Source organism: Lactuca sativa, chromosome 4 (assembly GCF_002870075.4).
Source record: "Lactuca sativa cultivar Salinas chromosome 4, Lsat_Salinas_v11, whole genome shotgun sequence".
Classification (NCBI taxonomy): domain Eukaryota; kingdom Viridiplantae; phylum Streptophyta; class Magnoliopsida; order Asterales; family Asteraceae; genus Lactuca; species Lactuca sativa.
The window spans coordinates 93418003-93429121 of NC_056626.2; positions in this window are offsets into that span (position 1 = coordinate 93418003).

Sequence of the window (11119 nt, forward strand, 5' to 3'; positions counted from 1 at the left end):
TTATAGAATTAGCTTAAGTGAACTAGGAATTTTGAGAATTTCTAGACTTAAACATGGATTGCTAAGGGATGATGGTACGATATGTGCCTAGTATATTTTAGGTTGAATACCTAAATGAACACATGCACTAGAATATTAGAGGATATATATGCCTTATATTCTAATATGTACTAATTGATAAATGGATATAGTGTGCCTTAGGTTGCTTACCTATATTACATTTACTTGAGAAAGTTTAAGGTCTGTTGTCGACCATAGTATGGAAGAGGAAATTTTATGTATTCCAGATTCTAAAATTTCTATATTAGAACTGATATGAAACCTTTTGAAGTGATAAAAAGACTTATGATAGTCGACATCGATAATTTTATAGATAAACGATCGAGGGATATCGTAAAATAATATTTATCAAGTGAAATCGTAAATAGTGAATTAATACCCATAGAGTGGTATTGTACATTTAAAGTATGTTTAATGAAATAATAACATCTTTGGAAGAATGATGTGCATTTGAAACACATTTGGGCGAGATAAATGTGTTGGTGAAATCTATGAAGTTGTTCCACCGCTATCCAGATTGAAGCAATGATTGCTTATAGAGTAGGAAGAACCGAAGATGTGATCAACACTTTAGAAGTATCGCAATTGATGTTGTTCAAGATTTAGAAGAATTAAATGAAGATCAAAGGAAAGGTTAATGAAGTTTTCAGACTCAATAGGCCAAGACTTTGCCTAAACATTTGATGTAGTATGTAGTTCAAGTAGTAACCCTATACATGATGTTCAGACTTAGTATTAGTAATATTGAGTGACGATTGACTTCTATCACATCCTTATGAAAGTTCCATTGTGTGTTAAGCCGAATTTAACATACATGATTAGGATGGTGAATTAAGTCATTTAGTGGTAAAAGGCTAAGTAACTTACTTGTCTAAGTAAGGTAGAATGCTTAATTGAAGAAGATATACATTCATAGTATTGTATGAGAAGAGATGTTGTAGCTAGGAATGATAGAGAATCAAGTTGAAGCTAGTAGAACATGTTGAGATGTAGCTATAATGCAGACTTCCTTGGATAGACTCCTAAGAAGAAGACTTAATCATATACAAGAATGACGATATCATGGAAGAAGAATGAAATGAATAAATGTGCATGGTTATTTGCATGAGTTAGAAAATGATGCAGATAGTTGGAGATCGTTCGTCTTCACACTACTAGAGTAAATTCTGGTATAATATGTCTTGTAAAGTAGACACTACCCGAGAAAGAATTTATATGAAGAATTTGGAAATGAAATTCTCATCGACCTAAGAAAAATATTAGGATATGCTAGATCGAGCGTATGCATAAAAAGAATTCTAGAAGGTGAATTTAAGAAATCCAAAATATGTTTGATAGAAACGTGAAAGCTCTAATTGAGTCTAGGAGAAATTGTTGTATATAGTTGTTTGAACACACTCAGGTGTGAAAAGTTTCTTTGTGAAAACTTTTGAATGGTGACTTGGGAACCGCGAGACAATACTTGGGACGAGTATGAGTAGGTGTGAATAGTAGTAGAGGCCTATACTACTGGAAGCACAGGACTCACAGTTGGATCAGGGAAAGTCACAAAGTCACCAAGAAGCTAAAAAAATTGATTCCGTTTTTGTTTGAGTATGTCATTACCTTCGTTTCGGTGATGACTAAGAAGATGATTTTCGTTCAAACCTTATTGGTCATAAAGAATGGAGTCCGATTAATATAAATTTCCGAAGTGGGTTGATTGATTTAGAGAACCATGTCTCGTGTAGTGACGAAATTTCAGTCAGAGAATTGAAGAAAGAGATGGTCAGACGGAGAGAAAAATCCAAACAGTAGAAGATATGCTTTGTGCATATGTCTTGGAGTTGGTGCACGTAAAGTGGAAACACCATCAACGCCCAAATTGTAATTGGGAAAATAAGAATGATATAAGAACGAAATATCCCTATTATTTTATATCGATGTGATTTCGGGGACGAAATCCTCACAAGGAGGAGGTATCTGTAACATACATGTTCAGTTTTCGTGTTATGTAATTTTAAAAGTGAAAAATATGATGAAATACTGTATTTATATGAATTTGAGCGTTGAGTTCTAATAGATAGTTTTTACTAGAAATGAAGTAAAATTATGTTTAGATCGAAAAATATTGGAGGTCTTATGAGATTCCAATTTAATGTCAAATATTGAAATTTAACGGAAAAAAAAGTTGAAAATAAGTAAAAATTATAATATTGAAAGTTGTAAAGAATCTCGTTAGAAACATTTACGTGAAATCCGAGTTATAACAAAGAAGTTATTACCAATTGAAGATCCGCGACAGAACCGACACGACGCTGTATGATGTAAAAAGTGGGTTTTTGATAAACTACTTTTTAGCTTTAGTGATCTAAACGAAAGTCGTAGTATTCGTTAAACCGAGAATTTTCATAAAAAGAACATCCAAATCTGACTTCGTATGAGTAAGCTATGATTTTTCTAAGTTTCGATAGCAGTAGACAGCTAAAAACTCGAAATAAAGATCGAGTGATTTTTAGCCGACGCAACCTAAACGAGAAGCGAAGGTCTCGACAATAGTAGTATAACGGTAAAAAGACAGACGGAAACAGATGTCGGATGAAGAAGTTATGAATTTTTAACGGACTTTTCCCGTCCCGGCTCGTTAAAAATATAATATTAAAAATAAAATATTAAAAATAAAGTCAAAATTAGCCGACGGAGTCTAAACGAAAGTTGTATCATAATCTCACCTACACGTGGATATAAAGAACGTCAAAAACGGAACTCGTATGCAAAAGATACGAATTTTTGAAGTTTGGAAATTCAGAGTACGCCTAACGTACTCATGTTCACAGTCCACGATTGACCACGTCGCCCAAACTCTCGCATATAACACGTATCATGCAGGTTCGACACATCTGATGCCACACATCAGGGTACGCCCAGCGTACCTAGCCGCATTGCGTACCCCCCGCGTACTGGAATTACGCCCAGTGTACGGAGGGTTTTCAGCCACTATAAATAGAAACCGAAGGCTTCCGAATTTGGTTTATAATTTCACTCTCTCTCATCCTTTTACTCTCTCTCAAACTCTCCTAACACCATCCGAAGTCCCAATATCATTCTTGACACCTGAAGCAAGTCCTGACGCCCCGAAGAACCGAGAAAATAATATTTTCAAGTTGAAACTCTACCCGGGCAAGGCCCGGTTTTCAACTAAAATCCCCGGTTTCGCCACAGAAAGTCATATTTAATGTCGAAGTGTTGCCCAAATTAATACTTTAATCCCCGCTTATTTCACGGTGAATTCAATATATAGGAACAATTGTACGTTATGTGTTATATGTGTTATGTGTTTTTCCGTGTTATCATATTGTGTTATTATTTCTGCTATTTTGATAGCAAAGTTCTACCTTTGGCCATGTGATCAATGAAAGGACTTAGATTCACAATGATATTGGTATGTAGCCTCTGGCCGTGTAGAACATGTCTCGTAAGAGAATGACTTCTACCACTATGGCATTGACAAAAGGTTAGATAGGGCTGAAAGCCTGATGATATTGATGTTTATCAAGTATCGAAATTGTTATGTCTCATTGATTGTTATGGAAAGCCAGTCGCATGATTCATATATGCTTTTGTTGTTCCTTGTTCCCTTTTATTTCTGTCATATTGAAGTATATATGGCATTACGTTATATTGTATCTATTATTGAACTCAATAAACGTCACCGCTTACCCCCTCAGTGTTTAACAATTGCAGGTAATGAGAATCCAGTATAGTCATATACTGTAGGAAGATTTAGAATAGTTTATACTGTTATTTTTATACTTGGGTTTACGTTTGTATAAAAGCTTAAATATCCTGGGTAGTTATGTTATATACTAAAATTTAGTCGGTTTGTATCCAGTATTTTGTAATCAAGTTTGGGTGCTGACATAAGGTTTTCTGTGCCCTGGGCGAAATGACATAATAGTGCCCTATTTTTATATGTCAAACTATAAAGAAAAAATGTATGTTATAATTTTATAAAGCAATAAATCATTCATACTTCTTAAATATACCTTCATTAGAAGTGAAATCATTAACATCATCTTCAACATGTTTTTCAATATATTCATTAAAAGTGTTCTGCTAACAACATCATGCTAGAAGGGGTACTTTTGGTATTTAGTTCTTTGAATCTGTTCTAGGAAGTTGCTATTTGGGAGTGAGAGGAATAAGGTTAGTTATCAATTTGTTAGTATGTAAATTCCCCAAAGAGTCTAGCATCTATAATAACTAGAACAATAGAACTTGGAGTCCCTTTCAAATTTAATTAAAGATCAAATTTTCCATTTGGTCTGTTTGTGTTTACCTCTTTAGTCCACATCACAAAGACAATTAAACAATACATAAGCATTCAAAATAAAACATGATATAAGCTATCTAATTTCTTTATGTTAGTAAACTAAAACATTTAGAGCTATAGACAAATAACATGTGCCATTTCTACTTCAAACCCCACTAAACTGTTGATCTGAAAAGCAAAAAAAAAGGTATTAATAGTTTAAAACAAATAAAAAATTTCCAAATGCCAATAAACAGACTTCTAAAAGGAGATGAACATTTGATAGATTATACCAAGTAATCAACATTAATCATGATAAAACCAAACAAAATTAAAACAATAAATAAATAGGCAATTGAAAGTTGAAATCTTTGAACAACAAAAACAATAAATAATGAATACCTAAAACAACAAAACATGAAACGTATTTAAACAATTACCTTAAAGCATTACATTGACATCTTTGATTTTACTTCAATTGAAAGGCCAAGAAAGCTTATCCTACTTGTTTGCCTATTTTGGGGAACGAAGGGGCATGAACAGAAGGCAACATCCTTTGATTTTTGTTATGTTATTTGGATTGTTAGATGGCGAGAGGGTGAAACAGAATAATGATAGGTAAAAAGAGTAAAGTAGGTTGTTATTTTCTGCAATTTGCAAATAAAAGTATTACAATAAAGAGTTATATTTTTTGCTTGATTGAAAGATTAATGTTTTACATTATACTTTCATGGTAAATAAGAGGGAATGGTGTATTTAGTGTCAAAGTGCTGTAGGGGGTCATCAGAGCCACTAATTGTTATTTAGTAATGGTTTTGTTATTACATAATGGTTTATTTGTCGGTTTTTATTTATAAGAGGCATAACTATTCCATATAAAAGCTAGAATAACAAAATTATACTCACAGTTTATAGAAATTGTAAGAATGGATTGGACATATATAATTCTACCGTTGATAATGAATTTCAAATTGCCTAATTATTTTTTGTACAATCAGATGAGGCTTATTGGCGATTGACAAATTATATCGCTACAGACAACACTTTATATAGTTAGACAAGACTTTATATAATTATAAGACAAAACATTAGTTTCAAAAAATAAATTTTTTTTTTTGCAAATTTATTATTATTGTAAGGTCTATTAACTTTCATGTTTTATGTTAGTTAAAACCATTTATATTAATAAAATAGTATCTTTCTTTACCATTAGGCAACAAATAGGGTGGGCAAAATCGTTCCAAAGCGAAACAGACATTTGATAAGTGATCTTGGATCATTTTCTAAATCGATCCAAAAAAAAAAAAAAAAAAAAAAAAAAAAAAAACTAAATGAATACAACAAATGAAAAAACAATTGATATATTAAAAAAACAATTTTTTATTTTTGTCAATTTCTTCATATTCAAACGATATAATAAAAATACACCTCCAGCTAATATAAAATCGAGCAATAAAAATTGTGTCTGCCACGTGTTTTTTAGAATATGGCATATTCGAAAGAATGCTATTCGCCGTTAGCATTTTTAATGGGTACCAAAAATATAGCTATAAATGATATAACTTCCGTGAAATGAATCCATCGGAAGAAAACCCATACAGTACACACAAAAAACTATCAACAAATTAAAATGCATATCCAATATACACAAAATACTCTTCCAAAATTCAACTTCGATCAACCAATGCATTATGTGTTTTTTAGAACATGTTTTTAAACCAAAAAAAAGAACAAAAAAAAATACTTTTTTTAACCTAAACTACCAAAATACTTAATCCTCTCTAATAAATGAAAGTTTTTTTTTTGCCACTTGTCACTCTTTGTATTAAATTGGATACATGTTATTTTTTTGGTATTTTAAAATAAATGTTTTTTCCATTTGTCAATTTTTCATTTTTTATCTTTTTCTTAATTAACAAATTATATTTACACATCAATTAATAATTGCCTTAATTAAAAATAGTCAATAAGTTACAATATTAGTACTTATATATATTGTATTTAATATGTTTCCTTTTAAATTCAAAATTTAAATTTTAAGTTTCAAATCTAAAATTTCAAATTTAAATAAATTTTTATATAAACATTCATGTTTTATTTTTGTTTTATTTAACTCGTATAACATACGATCTTACAACTAGTTACTTATATTTTAACCAAAAACAAGAGTTCCCCTACTCACTTTGCTTTCAACCAAGTAAATGAGCCAATGATTGCCTCGGCAAAAATGCCGGAGGATATAAAGGGGACATACTATTCTTTTGAACCCAAGACAAAAATATATCTTTAATTTTAATCAAAAACTATAGAATATTTTGTGTTTTAAACCCAAAACAATATCATAGTTTTTATTTTTAATATTTTGTGTTTTAAACCCAATACATTTTTGTCTTAGCCACCGATGTCAGAGTGGTGACCGTCGACACTTAGCCACCGGATGGTGGCGGAGATGGGGGCATCAGCAATTGCATTGTTCTTGACGATGAGTGGTGGCGGGGTTGGATAGTACGTTAGAGTAAAGAAGAGAGGTAGATGTGGATCGTGGTAGGGGTTGGTTGCTGGAAAATTGTTGCGAGTGCATAGAGATGGTGGTGACGACGATGAGTTGGGTGGATGAGATGCGATTTCGGCACTTCAACTTTAGGGATTTTTGCTATTTGATTCGGAGAGAATGCGAGTCTAGAGGGACAAAGCATAGACGGAAATGTAATACATCCATTTCACCATAACCAGAAGTTAATTGTATATTATGCAGTAGGTATAATATGGTAAGACCCAGTTCGAGATGGGTAGTCTCCACAGCAATTAGAGTAAGAAAGCAACAAGAAGATGGAGCAATTTTCTGATGATCTATTTCCAAAGCAAAAAACAAACTAAATACTACTAGTGGTCTCCACGATTCCCACAATTCTAGGAACTGCACTATCATGCTAGACTTATTCAAGGAACTAAAGAAAAACATGCAAAATAAAGAAACGTTCAAATACGTGCAGAAAACGACTACTTATTGACTTGGTCCTCCACTACCATTTAATCTTCATAACGGGCTAGCATGCGAATGTTCCTCCTAGGTCGGTTATGGGCTAAGCTCGTACCAACTCCCCCCGTCTCGAGATTAACCTTGTCCTCAAGGTGTGTGGGTATGTTAGTGAGATCAAAATCAACTTTATTTTCCCATGTAGCTTCTGAAATGTCCCTATCTTTCCACTTAATGAGGATTTGTTCGATTGGGTTGTTATTTTTGCCGATGGTTCTATGATCAAGAATAACTTCTGGTTCAATGACGGGAATGTCTTCAATGTAGTTTGTAGGTAGGGGAGGATCGAGGGTGTCATAGAACCATAACAGGGGCGTAGTAGGGAAACATGGAAAACCGGGTGTATTCTTGATCCTGGGGGCAGCTCAAGACGATATGCAGCTTGGCCGATGCGTTCCAGAATTTTAAAAGGGCCGAAATATCTCTTGCAAAGCTTGTGAGAACTCCGTTTTTTCACCGATGACTGACAGTAAATTCTGAGTTTGAGATGAACCAGCTCACCGGGTTGAAATTCTTTTTCTTGTCGATGTTTGTTAGCTTGATATGTCATGCGTTGGCGGGTACATTCCAAAGTGACTTTGAGGTGTGAGATCAGTTGTTGGTGGTCTCCTAGTGTTGCATTAATTGAGGCCACTTTCGAGCTACCACTTGTATAGTGAGGAAAAACAGGTGGTAGCCTTCCATACAAAGCTTGGAACAGTGTCATTTGGATGGCACTGTGATAACTTGTGTTGTACCAGAATTCAGCAAGGTAGAGGTACTTGTTCCAATGGTTTGGCTCGTCACTTGCAAAACATCGAAGATAAGACTCTAAACAACGGTTCACGACTTCCGTTTTCCCATCGGTTTGTGGGTGATATGCACTTGAGTGAATCAGTTTGGTACCCAATGTCTTGAACAATTCCTTCCAGAATTTACTGAGAAATAATGGGTCGCGATCTGATAGAATGGTTTTTGGTAGCCCGTGCAATCTGTAGATCTGATGCAGAAAGAGTGTGGCTAGTGATGCAGCAGTGTAAGTGGATGGTAGTGGAGTGAAGTGTGCAAACTTGGATAGTCAGTCCACTACTACCCATATAGTTGACTTTCCATTAGAAGTTGGTAAATGGGTAATGAAATCGATAGAGATTTCTTCCCATACTTGGCTAGGAATTGGTAATGGTTGTAGGAGTCCGTAGGGTTGTTGTGTCAAATATTTTGCTTGTTGACTATTCAAACATTCTCTAATGAAACGTGTGACCTCTTTTTTTAGGTTGGGCCAAAAAAACGCCGCATTGATCCGGCGTATGGTTGCGGTGTTTCCTGAGTGACCTCCCCTAGTTGATGAGTGAAATTCGTGTAGGAGTTTGGATCTTAGTGATTCTATTGGTGGGATGAAGAGGAGTTCTTTGAAGTAGATTAACCCGTCATGAATCTGGTAACCTGGGCAATTGTTAGGAGTGGTTGAAACTCGTTGTAGCCAATTACGCCCCTCAGTAGTGGTGGTGTGTACTCACGGAGTTCTTGTAACCATGGGGAGGTGGGGAAAGAGAGCACCAGCAGGTGGTTATCTTCTTGGCGGCTTAGGGCGTCGGCGACGTGATTATCTTTGCCCGGTTTGTAGAACACTTCAAAGTCATATCCTAATAGCTTAGCAGCCCATTTATGTTGTTCAGGGGTCTGGATGACCTGTGTGAGCAGGTGCTTGAGGCTGCATTGGTTTGTGAATACACGGAAACGACGACCTAGGAGGTATTGGCGCCACTTTTTGATTGCTTCTGTTATGGCATAAAGTTCCCATACATATGTACAAGCTACCTGCATACTTGGGCATAATTTTTTGCTAAAGAAAGCAATCGGTTTATCAGATTGAGAGAGTACCGCTCCAATACCCGTTCCAGAAGCATCTGTGGTGACATCAAAAACTACATCAAAGTTTGGCAATGCAAGGGTCAGCAATTGAAGCATCGCCGTCTTTAGCTCTTCGAAGGCGGTGGTGGCCTGTTGTGTCCACTATAATGTGGACTGCCTGAGTAGGTCGGTTAGGGGAGCTGATATGTGTGAATAATTGCGTACAAACCTTCTATAGTAGCCTGATAGGCCCAAAAAGCCTTGTAATCCTGTGAGTGATGTGGGTTTGGGCAAGTCCTTGATTGCTTGTAATTTTTCTGGGTCCGTTGCCACACCATCCTTAGAAATCACGTGCCCTAAGTATTGAATTTCATGTACTCCAAATATACATTTTGACAACTTGGGAAAATATTGGTGTTGGGTGAGTGTTTGAAGTACAAAGCGAAGGTGTGCATGGTGTTGGGTTCGAGATCGGCTATAGACAAGGATGTCATCGAAGAAGACTAACACATATTTCCTCAGAACCACCCTGAAGATGTCATTCATCGCTGATTGGAAGGACGAGGGCGCGTTGGATAGTCCAAAGGGCATGACGCTAAATTCATAGTGCCCATCAGTTGTTCTGAAGGAGGTCTTGTGTATGTCAGCTTCGTGGACTCTGATCTGGTGATAGCCTACTCTCAGGTCGAGTTTAGAGAATATCAAGGCGTCATGGAGCTCATCCAGAAGTTCATCGACTGTGGGTATGGGAAACCGATCTCGTATGGTTATGGCATTAAGGGCTCGGTAGTCCACACAAAAACGCCACGTGCCATCTTTCTTTTTGACTAGCAGTATCGGTGACAAGAATGGGCTTGTACTTGGTCTAATGATTCCTTCCTTGAGCATGGATGTAATGAGGTCTGTCATGACCTGCTTTTGGAAGTGAGGGTAACGGTATGGCCTTACATTAACTGGTGTGGAATTTGGTTGTAGTGGGATTTCGTGGTCATGTGGTTGAGATGGTGGTAAGGCGGTGGGTGTTGTAAAGATATGATGGAATTCTTGTAGAAAGGATTGAATGATGGGGTCGGTGGTGGTTGACTCTGTTTGGTGAGGTTCAAAGAGCAGGGAATGCATTGATGCTATCAATTGTTTTTGTAGAAAATGGTAGATAGAGCTAGCGGTGGCCGGTGATGCTAGGGGTTCTCCCTCTAGTGTGACGGTTTGATCGTGGTGTTTGAATGTGATTTGGGGAGTCGAAAAGTGTGCTGTGATTGACCCAAGCGAGCCCAACCATTGAAGACCCAACACTACATCAACGCCTGCTACTGGAAGGATAAAAAATGGGATAGTGAAGTTGGCTGAGCGTAAGTGTAACTGGACATCTGGGCAATACCCATTGCAGTAAATGTGGGACCCATTTCCCACCATGACTGAAAACGTGGATATAGGCTTCGTGGGTAATTTTAAGAATGTAGCAATGTGTGGTTGTACAATATTGTGCATGCACCCGCAGTTGATCAAGACAGTGACGGGGTGTCCCTCGATAAATCCCGTGATACGAAGGGCACGGGGTAAGAAGGAGCCAAGCAGTGCTGCTGGAGACAAGGACACAAATTGTGGTTCTGTTTCTACTTGGTGTTGGTGTTGGGTTTTGAGCAATCTAACACTTCCTAAGTGTGCATGCAACCCTAATAAACCTTGGATCTATGTTTGTCTAAATACATGCAAAATAATAATTTTCCAAGGTTTATAACCTATCTAACATGGCATGGGGAACATTTCAACATAAAAGAGTTAGAAGAGATTACATACCTTTTTGATGAGTTTGGTTCTTGAGGAGTTTGAGGGCCAAGCACCAATAGTGTGAATGCCTCAAATGGAATCACAAAACACCACAAACTCTTGGAAAACTTTGA